Source organism: Mastomys coucha, unplaced genomic scaffold (assembly GCF_008632895.1).
Source record: "Mastomys coucha isolate ucsf_1 unplaced genomic scaffold, UCSF_Mcou_1 pScaffold21, whole genome shotgun sequence".
In the NCBI taxonomy this organism is placed as follows: Eukaryota; Metazoa; Chordata; class Mammalia; order Rodentia; family Muridae; genus Mastomys; species Mastomys coucha.
Window position 1 is genome coordinate 52,697,298 of NW_022196904.1, and position 14,105 is coordinate 52,711,402.

A 14,105-nucleotide genomic window follows, 5' to 3' on the forward strand; every position below is an offset into this window, starting at 1 on the left:
GAAAAACCAGAAGCCAGGCATAGAGGATTGTGGCTGTAATTCTTATTTTGCATTCCAAACAATAGGGTAGTAGGATCATTATGGTTTGGAGTCTGAAACTAAACAGCGAGCTTTAGAAAACCATAAGCTACAGAGTGAAATCCTGTTTCCAAAAAGTATCAGAACTCATCCTTTTCAATATATATAGTAGTCTGCCTTGTCCTATAAGTATCGCTTTATAGTAGAAATTTGAACAAATAACAACTTCATTCTTAATCAAATCATATTTATAATTTGTGGTTTTCTTACACCTGTGTGTAATTTTGAAATAATGTCATTAATTTTGATTATTTGTTTTTCTTTTACATTTTGTTAGTTTTCTGTCTCAATTTTTGACTTGATTAAGAATATACTCAGAATGATTGCAATTCTTTTAAAATATGGGACATATTTCAGGCCCTGTACCTCACAAATTTCCTCATACATAATTCTCACAATTTGGATTGAAGGGAGCAGTGTTTTCATATCGTAGTAAATGCATCAGACTTTTTAATGCTTTTAATTTTTTTGTGAATCCATCAATTACATGTGTGCGTGCCCTCTAGTGGTTATATTTATCAGTGCATGCTCTCAGGTTTCAGAACAAAACACAGTTGCTCACCTGTCTCTGATTCTTCATATTAACTGAATAAACAGTTACATGGGCGAAGAAATATGGAATTTATAAAAAGGAATTTTCTTCTTTTAAGATGGCATGCGGACCACACCCCAAAATTCAAATTTCAAGTAAATATAACTCTTTGGCCCCAACATAATTTGTGTGTTTCAAAGAGTTTCTCAGAGCCTCTTCCAAAATGTAAGAAGGAATTTAAGCTTCATCATTATACATTTTTTAATTGTTGTTGTGAAAAGAAAGTCTCACTTTCTATCCCAGTGTATCGTAGAACCTGCTATACTCAAACTCACAACCTTCCAGCCTCAACATGTAGTTTAGTGGAGTTGCATGAGGATAACAATATAATTTTGAGAGCCTCTCCAGCACACTGTATATATTGTGAAAAATTTACAATCTTCCTTATAAATGTGTATATCTTTGAGAATCCTACAGTTTTTAATTCCAATGCAACTGAAAATACTCTATAGTTTTCTTTGAGAGTCCATCTTTTACACGTATGTGATTTTATTTCATACCTTTTGACTTTTAAACCTATTGCATTCATGTTTGAGATGTTCTAAATTCTTCATACACTCTGAACACAAATTTGTCCATTTTTATCACTGTTTTAGCAATAAACCTTAGCCACATGGAAGCTGGTCTTTTTCCAAGCTGAAGTTTTATAATATTTTGCAAGTAGAAAGGATATCAATTTAACCATGACAAGTTAAACAAAGCTTAATTTAACATGTTTAGAAAAGCACAAGCAACAAGTCTATGAGAAACTCAAACACATGCTCCTAGCTGTGTCATATTTCTCCTGAGTATTTCTTCAGCACAATCCACATGCTTGATATATTTCATATAAATTTCAAAAATCCCCAAAAAGCTTTTCCATGATTCTCAATGTTGATTATACTATGGACAAATTGGTGTACTGTTTTTTATAATGAATGTAGCTTTGCTGATCTTAAAAGCAAGTGGCTACAATATTATTTCAACTTTTCTAGGATTATATTGAGATCAAATGACATTTTTAAGCTTGGGATTGTGGCTCAGAAGATAAAAGCCTTAGTTTATGTATGTATGAAGACCTGAGTTCACGTTCAAACAACGTTTTTCAAAGGCCTAGCATGATAGGCACCTGTCTCTAGTCACAGGTCTCCTATTATTAGATGGGGATAGAGACAGGAGAATTCCCCAGAAACTGACAAGCCATAGTCTGGCATATACAACAGCAGACAAGAAAAGGATCTTGTCTCAAATGGAGTAGACTAGACTTTGAGGGTAGATACTAGAGGCTGACACTTTGAAGTACAGTGTATCTATATCAAAACACACACACACACACACACACACACACACACACACACACATACACACACACAAGATTTTGGTTACAAATTTAAAAGTGATTTTTTTAATACAGCAGTTCATTCAGGCTCATCATGTGAGCACAAAAGATGGAAATGTATACTGCTTCTATTACAGATATTTAACTTGAGGTCTTATCTTTCACCCTTGTTCAATCCTCAATTGCTGCTGAAAAAGTTCCACAGTTTCCACTGTGTTCTCAACAAATTGGCCTTACCTAGAAACTTACACATTGCTTTTCTGATTCAAGCCACTTCCAATTTATAATAGGAGATATCTCCTATTATGCTACACTATAGGGCAGGTAGAATGCCCAGATCTGATTAAGCAATACAGAACAAACTCAGTGGTGTTCTTGTAGAGTTTTATTTCAATTTGCTTTGTTTAGGGATATTATTTAGGCTTATTGGCATTTTGCTTGTATATTTAATTTTTTATGGGTTCATGTGTATGTTTTATTTTCTTGTTACTTTTGGTGAGAGAGACAGAGAGACAGAGAGACCAAACACAAGGAGATAGAGAGAGAAAGAGAGAGAAAGAGAGAAAGAGACAGACAGACAGACAGACAGAACTTGGGTTAGTGGAGAGGTAGACAAAATCTGGGAGAAAGTACAGAAGGGTAAATCATGTTCAAAACATATTACATGAAAAAATTCAATAACAAATGGTAATTATTGCAATTTTTAAGAATGGGGGTGGGGAAAGGTGGGTAGAGATAGGTACATCTCAGAAGAGTTGGGAGTAATGTGCCAAATATAAGCAAAACATAGAGTATAATATTCTGAAAAAAGTAATAGAAATGAGAAAATAAATAAATGATCTTGTTACCATAGCAGATGCATTTATGTTTCTTCAATATTTTGATTACTTTTTGATCTTATGAAAGATTACCAAGTTAAAATATTTATTAACCACAGTTTCTATAATTTAGAAATTTATTAAAGCAGATAACACTCAGTTTTAGCTGGAATGCAGGCAGGTGTTTATCACGTATTAGTTCATACACTTAGCATGGCTAAAGCTATGTGTCCATACATACATCATAATTCATTTTCTATATTTGACTTCTAATAACTGTCAAGTTTCAGTTATCCGTCTGCCTAGAGTATGAACAAGACAACCAGCAAGCTTCTTCATTTGAATTTGAGAAATTCAAACCAAGCACAATCTTCAAATCAGCCTGAACTCTGGCAAGTTTATAACTTCAAGCTAATTTCCTTTCCCTGTTGTCTCAGTCCATTTCCAACTCCTTGTGTCATTCCTCTGTGAATCCCTTATTTTTGCAGCTCCCCTTGGCTACAGAGGTTTTTCATAATTTCCTAGAAAATGAGGCTCATGGTTATTTTATGGGGTTTATTGGAGTTATAAATAGGTAGAATTGTGTAACTAGTTGAAAATATCAGGATCTTCTATCCCCAAGAATCTTCCTATGTGTCACCAGGACGTAATGTAGCCATTTGTGGTTGTTGCTATTTTTTTTTTTCCATCTGTGACAGAGTCACTTGGTAGTTTCTATTGACCTTGAACTTTTGGCCTTCTGTTACAGTATGATGAGTTCTTAGATTCCTGGAATGAGACAGAAAGAACTGGTATCTATTTCCTTACTTGCTTCACCCTTTCTTTGTATCCAACCATACCACCATTCCGTGGACCCTAACCTTCATAATTTGAGGATAGTCCAACCATGTGGAAAGCCCACCCTCCATGAATGTATGTCTGTACTGGTTAGCTTTTGTTTATGACAAAACACTGACCAAACCAACTTGGGAAACAAGTGTTTATTTTGTTCCTGATCAGAGTTGATCATTAATGGAAGTCAAGGCAGGAACTCAAGAGGGAGCAGAGGCAGGAAACATGATGGGAAATTGCTTACTGGTTGTAGTGGTTTAAATGTGTTTGGTCCAAGGAGTGGCACTATTTGGAGGTGTAGCCTTAGAGTAGGTGTGTCATTGTGGGTGTGGGCTTTAAGATCCTCTTCCTAGTTGCCTGGAAGCTAGTCTTTTCCTGTTTGTCTTTGGATAAAGATGTAGAACTCTCAGCTCCTGCTGCACTATACTTGCCTGGACACAACCACGCTCCAGCCTTAATGATAATGAACTGAACCTCTAAACCTGTAAGCCTGCCCCAATTAAATGTTTTTTTAAGAGTTTCCTTGGTTATAGTCTGTTCACAACAGTAAAACCCAAAGTAAGACACTGGCTGATGCTAGATGGATTCTTCAGGTTTCCTTTATTAAATCTAGAATTATCTGCCCGAGGGGTGACAGCATTCACTGGAGTCTACCATCCCATATTTATCATCAGTCAGGAAAACATATCACAGACATTTCCACAGGCTAATCTGATGGAAACAATTCCTCAGCTGAGTTTCCCTTTTCCTAAGTGATTCTAGTTTGTGTCAAGTTGAAAAAAACACCCATAACTCTTGGTTTGTGTTACAATCTTCCAGCCCATGGTTTTGCAAAGATCACCATTCAGACAATATTTTAAAAATTCAATGTTTAGAGGGTTGTGGGTGGCTTAGCAGTTAAGAGAATTTGCTATTCTTTTGGGGAACCTAGTTTATGTTCTTAGTATCCAATTAGCAGCACATCTCTGCCTGTAAATATAGTACCAATAATCCAAAATCCAATTTTTCTTCTAGTCTCCATGGGCTCCTGACTGAATAGGATGTTCATAGACTAATCCAGTCACAAAACAAAATTCTTTAATAATATATAAATAAATAACTCCTTAAACACAAGATTTGTTAAGAATTTAGGAGAAAAAACAGAAATAACAAAAGAGAAAAACAGAACTAACAAAACAGAATAACAAAAGAGAAAAAAGGAGAAAGGAAGACAGGCAGGCAGGAAGGCACAAAAGAAGGAAGGAAGGAAGGGAACAAGCAGGAAGGAAGGAGATGGCTCGTTAGCATAGTCTCGGAAAACAACTCCTGCCTGAATATCTCGTAACAGTTCTCTTCTTTTGTCTTCTCAACCACAGAGATTAAACCATGTACTGTCGTTTCAAGCAGCTAAAAGCCCATAAAACTTTAAGAATTAAAATGCTGTTTGGGGTAAGAACACTATCAAGGAAGAAAAAGAACAGTGTGTTGATTCATTAAAAAATGTGAAGATATTACAATTATAATGATTTAAATATGAAACATACATTTGTACCCAGCCAAACTGATCCATGTGATCCAGCAAGACCAACCTAGCGATTATACTTGAAGAAATCAAAGTTAATGTAGCTCTTAAGTACTTGCAAACTCATTTTGGTGTAGCACTGTTCACAATAATCAAGTTCTAGAATTAGCTTAGATGTGTATGCTAGGTAATCTTAACTGTTATCTTGATTTTGAGTTATTTAGGATTTACATTTGTAGGCATATCTTTGAGGGTAATCCCAGAGTTTAATAACAGTGGAAGATCCTTATTGAATGTGCATTGTACCACATCATAGGCTTCAATCTTGGACTAAGGAAAAAGAACCAAAGAGCTATAATAGAAGAGTGGCACTCCCTTTCTCAGCTTCCTGGTTGGTGCCATGAAGTAAATCTGTCCCAACATTGTGTCTTTCTTGCCATATTATACTATATTCTTATGAAACAGGAGCCAACACAAATTCTTCTACTAAGGTTTTATAACTTATACTGGTAATTCAAGCACCTTAGAAGCTGAGGAAAAATGGCCTCTACTAGTTTGAAGCCATCTTGGAGTAGATCACAAGTTTCATGACAGACTGGCTACACAATGAGGCCATATTTAGAAAAAAAAGTTAATGTATGATTTTTGTTGACATAGTTTTATTTGTGTTTATGATAGGTTATTTCTATGTAGCTTTGGCTTCCTTGGCCCTTACTATTTAAACCAGACTGTTCTTGAACTCCTAGGGGATCATCTTTCTCTGCCTGCCAAGTGCTGGGAGTTAAGATCTGTACCTTTATACTCTGTTATTATACAGCTATATAGTCAAAGTATTAAAGCAACCATTTAATAACTTATCACAGACTAGCTCATCTCCCATCCCTTACCAAAAAAAGATATTTTGTGCAATACATGGCAATTAACATATAGAGCAAAAATGGTCAGCATGCAAATAATGAGAGACTATAGCATGCTTATTCCTAGATGTGGCATCTGCATAACACTCCCTCTCACAAGGGGCAAACATGCGTTAAAACAAAACTTGTCTAATTTCCTAAGAAGCAAGCTTCCTCAGGACAAGCATCACCTAGTCAGTAGATTGAGACTCCTCACTCCATTAAGTATTTTTGAGTTTCACTTCTCTAGACTTATACTTCAATGTTATACTTAGAATGAGCTTATTTAGTATCTCACTAATTTCTATGTTATGGAATTGTGAATTCTATGTACAATGAAACAATATAATTATTGTAAAGTTATAAAATGTGCAGTTCATTAGTGAAAAGGAGCCACCTCATTGCTAGTTGGCATCTCTACAACAGAAATAAATACTGTCTTAGGTCAAAGCATCAAGGAATGGATAGCACAAATGAGTTGTGTACAGCTGCTGCCTCAGCACTGATGTGTAAGTTTGACAACTGCATGAAGCAGAGCTTGTCTTGTCACCCATCCTACCTAAGTATTTCTCTCTGGATGTGCGTCTTTTTGATAAATCTGTTTGTTCTTCAGACCATTGAACAAAACTCAGCAAATACCCCAGGTTTTGACTGTGATAAAAATTAACGATCAAAATCAGAGGCTTGAATAAAATCTAGTTCTCTTTTCCAGCCAGACACATTTAATACCAGCATGAGAGATGGAAAGTCAGGCATGAATGTGTGAATTTGTGGCCAGAATGTTATATAGCAAGTTTCAGGCTAGACAGATCGACAGAGTGAGAAGTCTCAAAAAGAGATAAAGTTTTCTTCATATTTATTTTATGTAAATGAATTACAAAATTTGAAATTGTTTATATGGTCTCTCTCTAGAGAGAGGCTTCTAGCCTGTACAATGGGCAGCTTTTAATTAGGGACTGGTTATGTAAATCCAGGTGTTCATTCTTGTAAAGCAATTGCACTACTAATAAAGTTGTTTCTGAAACTCTACAAAAAAGATTTAAGTTCTACTGCTTATCACCACACAGAGGATTTCTCATATGAACAAGGCTGCCATCATCCTTCTGAGCATAGAATTATCTTGACCCTTCAATGGGCTGCCCCACAACCATCAATTACTCATTACAAAAATGCCTCACAGACAGATCTCATAGAGGTACGTTCTCAGTTGAGGCTCTCTCCTTTCAGAAAACACTAGTTTGTGTGTCAGGTTCACATAAGGAAAGCCAGTACAAAGTCTGTGAACTACCTACTGGCCCAACAGTGGTACCAGGCATGACTTTCATCTGGATGATCTGGAGTGAAATACAGTGAAAAAGTGGTTGCTTACACCATGAGTTTGCACCAAATGGGATATCTTGACATTCCTGTAGTTATTATAACCCACAGGGCTCACAGCTGGATAACATCGATGATTACGTTTTTCTCTCCTGTAGCATTTGTATTAACTTCCAACAATAAAGGCTATATAATAAGAATAAAGCATCTAGGTCAATGCCAGCTTGCCTTCTCCACGTTTTTGACTCAAGTAGATGGTGTCTTCAGCAATAGGGTCATAGTGTCAAGGTCATGAAGGTTTCCAGTAACATTGGCAATAGCTTGTCATGTTTGGAAGTATCTACGGTGCCTCACTATGTAAGAAGTTCAAAAGAGGCATTTTTGCATGGAGCTAGGCTGTTTATTTGTTATCCATAGTGTCTACAATGAGGCTCTGCCATTCCCTCAAAGCAGCTAGCTCTTTTCTGTCAGGAATTTGAATGTATAACATTATTAATCAAATAATATTTGTGAATTGTAGTTTTTCTTACATCTTTGTGTAATTTAGAAATAGAGTCATTAATTTCTCATAGGGAAGTGATTGTTTTTTAACTTTTTTTTTTTAAAATTTCTCCCTCTCAATTTTAGGCTAGAGTAAAAACATATCGAGAATGATTTCAATCCCTTTTTTAAATGAAACAGGTTTCAGACCCACTATGTTACAAATTTCCTCATATGAAATCTGCAGTCTGAGTACATGGGAGCAGTGTTTTCATATGGTAATAATAATGAATCAGACTTTTTGAGGTTTTGACTTTGCTTATCCATCAATTACACGTGTGCCCTCTAGTGGTTACAGGTATCAATGCATGCCTTCTTATTTCAGACCAGAAAACTCAGTCACTCACCTGTCTCTGATTCTTATATTTCTGTTTGTGAGCCTAGCCTTTAATGGCTGAGCCATCTCTCGAGCCTCTGTCTCTGATTCTTTATAGTAACTGCCTAAAGTATTTTACACTGAGGAAGAAATGTGGAAATATATAATATCTTGTGGATCTAATGTGTAATGAGTATGTAGCAAATAATGCTCACACACACACACACACACACACACACACACATATATATATATATATATAATTAAAATATAGTTCAGTAATTTAAGCCAATTGTTAAAGTATAATTTATATGTTAAAATTTTTTGATGAAATTTAAAAATAGAATAACCATCATAATCAACTGGAAGAGGGAAGGAAACAATAGAGAGAAGGCACTTGCAGGATGTTCCATATACACAAATCACACATGTTCAACTAGTTTTTGTTAATAAAAGTATATATGTAGAAAATGAATTTCATATTTTTGAATAATGTTTATGAAAAGAACATTGATTGAATTTGTGTTTTATAAGATAGGTTATAGACAAAAAATTTTACAATATACTAGTTAACACTATCTCAAAAATTTCAATCAAGATTGGAACTTAGAGTTATAGCAAGGGATCTCACTAAATTTAAACAGAGTTAGAGCTCAGTATGGTAGCTTACACCTATAATCCAATCATATGAAAATCTGAGGCAGGAGGACAATGAGTTCAAGGTCAGCCTGGGATACAAAACTATTCTCTGCCCTAAAAATAAAGTGTTTTTTTTTGTTTTTTGTTTTTTGGGTTTTTTGTTTTGTTTTGTTTTGTTTTTTGTAGAATTTTGGCCAAACTGCATTGTTTGAGAATTTTTTATCTTAATGTTTTGTTTGTTTGTTTGAAATGTTGTGGGGTATTCACCAGAAGGAAGACTTTATTAGCCTGTCAGTGATTATACTGGATTAAGTATTCACATCTGACTCTTTCAGCTGCCTGTTGGGCCTCTCAGAGGACAGCCATGTTAGGCTCCTGTCTGTAAGCACACCGTAGCATCAGTAGTAGTGTCAGGCTTGGAGCCTCCACGTGAGATGAATCCCAATTTTGGCCGGTCACTGGACCTCCTTTTCCTTGGTCTCTTCTCCATTTTTGTCTCTGCAGTTCTATGAGACAGGAACAATTCTTTTTTGAGGCTGGAGTGCTAATATCCATTGTCACTGAAAATACAAAACCTGTGAATTAAAGTACCAACCACTAGAGGGCCACACACTTAGCATACCTTCAGGAAGCCTAAGATTATTTGTAGTATCAGAAAAGACTAAGTGCTATTGTTTTACCCAGTAAACACTAGAGGATGGAATAGCCTTTGCTTAGAGAGGGAGGGAGAGAGAGAGGGAGGAAGAGAGGGGAGAGAGGGAGAGAGAGAAACAGAAAGAGAGGAAGAGACTAAGAGAGAGAGAGAGAGGGAAGAAGGGAGGGAAGAGAAAGAGAGAGAAAGAGAGAGAGAGAGAGAGAGAGAGAGAGATCCTTTGGATGGAATGAAGTGATTATAGCTCTAGGCTGAAGAATATCTATCTACCTTTCACACAGACTCCAGCTGTCATCACACAGAAAGGGGATTTTTGTTTGTTTTATGCATGTTTCATTCTTTATAGTGAACTTTATACAAAATACCCTATGTTTTAATAAAGTCTAATTCATCTTTTTTATAATCACCATCTTACAATCATAGATTATAGATTTGTTTTGATGCTAAGATCTCATTAAAAACCCAAGTGCACGCACACACACACACACACACACACACACAAACGCACACACACACACACAGAATTTCTGCTTCTATATGTTCTAAATGTTTTAACTCACTGTACATTAATGTTGAATTTATTTCTGTGTCATCCATCCAGGTGTTAGACAGAGGAAAGCTTGCACAAAGCAGTCTCACATTTCACCATATGGCTCCCAGGGACAGAACTCAAGTTGTTGGGCTTGCAGAACATGTGTCCTCACTGTTGAGACTTCCGGCCAGCTCTTGTGATCCATTTTGAATTGTGTTTCATGTAAGGTAGAATATTTACTGCCTCATTTGTATCAGTGCCTCTGTGACTTAAGCCATGTTGAAATGAGTGTTTCATCACCATACGGTTGCCTTTGCCCATTTTCCAGAACAAAGCTGATGGCATTCCCAGGTTCTTCATTTTACACCACAGATTGGTATGTGCAATTTTTGCTTGTGTAGCTTTGTTGGATAATTCATTAAACGTGCTCTGGTCTTGTCCATGTGTCCATGTGAGGGATATTTAAATAGTACTACCCCCTACTTAGTCTACATAACAAGAATTTACAATTTTACTTGCTGATACTTCATACCTTGCACTGATGATATATGTCTCCTAATGTATACTATAAATAGATGGCATAATAGAACTCAGGCTCATTCACAGGCTAAACAAATGTTGTATCTCTGAACTATCCCTTCAGTTGTATTATTCTTTTTTTTATTATTTTGCTTATTTACATTTCAAGGGTTGTCCCCCTTCCTGGTCTCTCCTCTGCAAATACCCCACCCCATCACTCCTCTCCCTTGCCTCTAAGAGGGTGCCCCCCATCCACACCTGCCTTGCCACCCTAGCATTCCCCTTTGATGGAGCAACAAGCTCCGCAAGACCAAGTACCTTCCCTCCCACTGATGCTAGATAAGTTAGTCCTCTGCTACGTATGTAACCGGAGGCATGGACCTACTCTTGTATACTCTTTGATTTGTGGTTTGGTCCCTGAGAGCTCTGAGGGGTCTGGTTAGTTGACACTGTTGTTCTTCCTATGGGCTTGCAATCCCTACAGTTTCTTTAGGCCTTCCCCTAACTCTTCCATTGGGGTTCCTGGGCTCAGTCCAATAGTTGACTGTGAATATCTGCATCTCTATTGGTCAGGCACTGGCAGAGCCTCTCAGAAGACAGCCATACCAGGCTTCTGTCTGCAAGCACTTTTTGGCATCAGCAATAGTGTAGGGGGTTGGCATCTGTGAGTGGGATGGATCCCGTGGTGATGGTGGTAGGGAGGAGGTCTTTTGGATGGCCTTTCCTTTAGTCTCTGCTCCATTTTTTGTTCCTGAATTTCCTTTAGAAACACATTCTAAACAATTCTGGGTTAAAGATTTTGAGATGGCTGGATGGTCCCATCACTCAACTAGGGGCGATGCCTTAGATAGGTGGTCTTTCAGGTGGTCTGGAGGTGGTCTTTTCAGGTTCTATCTCCCTGCTGTTGCCACTGGGTCCTGGGACTTTTTAGTTGGTTTTCTCTGTTCCCCACACTCCACAGCTCCATATTTATTCATTTTCCTGAACCTCTGGACTTCTTTCCTGTCTCTTCCCATACCTGATTCTGCTCTCCTTTGCACTCTCCCACCCTTCTCTCCCATGATTATTTTGTTCCCCCTTCTAAGAGGGATTGAAGCATCCACACTCAGGCCTTCCTTTTTGTTAGGCTTCTTACATCTTGGGTATTCTGAGCTTCGGTGATAATATCCACTTATCAGGGAATATATACCATGGATGTCCTTTACCTCATTCAGGATGATATTTCCTAGTTCCATCATTTGCCTGCAAAAATTTGTGAAGTCATCATTTTGAATAGCTGAGTAATATTCCATTGTGCAAATGAACCACAATGTGTATCCTTTCTTTGGATATATTTGTATCCATCCTTTCCTTAAAGAAAGCGTCTACATCCCAGAAAAGGTACACAGAGCATGGACTCTAAGTCTTCATACTTGTTCCCCAACCTGAGCTGAACACAGTCTATAATAATATCGAGAATAAGCATTTCTAAACCAATAATCCAAAATCTGATATTTCAAAACTCAAAACATACTTATTATTTTTTATTTTAATTGAAAAAATTATGTACTATGCATTCTGGTAGGCTTTTTCCCTCTGCCAACTTCTATCAGATTTCCACTCACTTGATCACATGCTTCTACCCTCTTGATAAAATATAAAGAAACAAAGCACAACCAATTAGACAAAAATGTCCAAACAAAGAAAAATGAGACAAAAAGTCTACAAACACACAACTGAGTTCCCTTTGTGGCCGCTGCTCCTGGGCATAGATAGTGCTTGCCCTTTAGTGTGGTTTGTATTCCCAGTTAGACACCATTGGAGAAAACTATGTTTTCCTTTGCTAATAGGAAATTATCTGATTGCAGATAGGTTCTTGGTTAGGTGTAGGATCCCGTGTCTATTTAGCCCTCTCATCACTAAGACTCCCTCTGACTTGAACCTATGTGGGCCCTGAGCCTGCTGCCAACAGTCTCTGTGAGACCATACAGGCACCAGTCCTGTTGAGTCTGGGAGATGTTGTTTCCCTGGAGTTAGTCATTACCTCCAACTGTTACAATCCTTCTGCCTCTTCTGCAGAGATATTTGATCTCTGGGGGTAGGGGAAAATTCAAACAATGTGAGTATTGATATGCTGCCAAGCAGCAATTCCACACAGATGTCTTAAATTCCACATTGAATTGTAGTTACACTACTTTACATTAATCCACTGCATAAAAATCACTGTCAGGCTAGAATTCCTGCTTATACCTTGTACTTTAATTTTTTATTAAAGTATTTCCTCATACAATATATTTTGATCATGTTTCTTCTGTCCTCCAGTTCCTCCTAGCTCCTTACCACTTCCCAACCTAAGCAATTTCATGTTCTTTTTTCTTTCAAAAGAAAATTCTACAAAAGACAAAACTGAAAATCAAAGCAAACAAGCAAAAGACTAGTAAGACAAAAAATGCCAAAACTAAACAAAGTGAAACAAAATGTCCACAAAATCCATAGTGATAACTTTGGTTTGTACAATTACTTCTGGGCATGAGTCCTGCTCTAGGGTTTGGCTGATGTGCCCAGTGCCAGGAGGTATAAATGAAAAAAAAAAAAAACCAGCTTGTTGTTTATGTGTGAGAGCCATTTCTAATTCCCCCTTCTCAGTGACAGGATCCTACTCTTGAATCTGCACAGGCCATGTGCATGCTGCCAGATCATATATGTGATCCCATGTGTGCATCAGTCTTGGGTCTGGAAGTTAATGTTTCATTGGATTCATCTACCACCCCTGGTTCTCATAGTTTTTATTCCTCCTCTCGCATATAGATATCCAGAATATTGAGGGATAAAGACTTTGATAAAGGCATACCATTTAGTACAAAGGACTTCCAAGTCTCTCATTATCTGCACATTGCCCAGTTGTGGGTCTCTGTGTTAATTCCCTTCTACTGCAGGAATAAGTTTTTCTGAAAGCTGTTGAAAAAGCACCAATCTCTTGATATAGCACTATGTCTTTAGGAGTCATTCATTTTATTGCTGTTTTTCTAGCAGAATAATGGTAGTATCCTTTCCCTAAGGTCCATGACCTATCTAATACCAGGATTTGTACCACTTTAATAATATCAGATATCTGTCCCATCTCATGGAGAAGGCTTCAATTCCAATTAGAAAGTGATTAATTCCTCACACAATATTGCACATAACATGGTTGCACCAGTATATCTTGCAGGCAGGTTACTAATACAGGTCATAGGGTAGCAGAGTGATATTGATGGTTGGCTTTTTCCTCTTGTGGTATTTTTTGAGACAGGGTTTCTCTGTGTAGCCCTGGCTGCTCTGGAACTCACTCTGTAGACCAGGCTGGCCTCATTCAGAAATCCACCTGCCTCTGCCTCCCAAGTGCTGGGATTAAAGGCATGTGCCACCACTGCCTGGCTGAAAAATACTTTCCTATTCACTATGAGTAATAATGAGTAGTCATGAACCTTTGAGTTAGGCACTGGCTTAACTTTTCTTTCTGTTTTTTTCCCCCTGATTTGTTTAGTATTTTTGATCTTTCAAGATAGGGTGTTGTTTTGTTTTGTTTTGTTTTCAT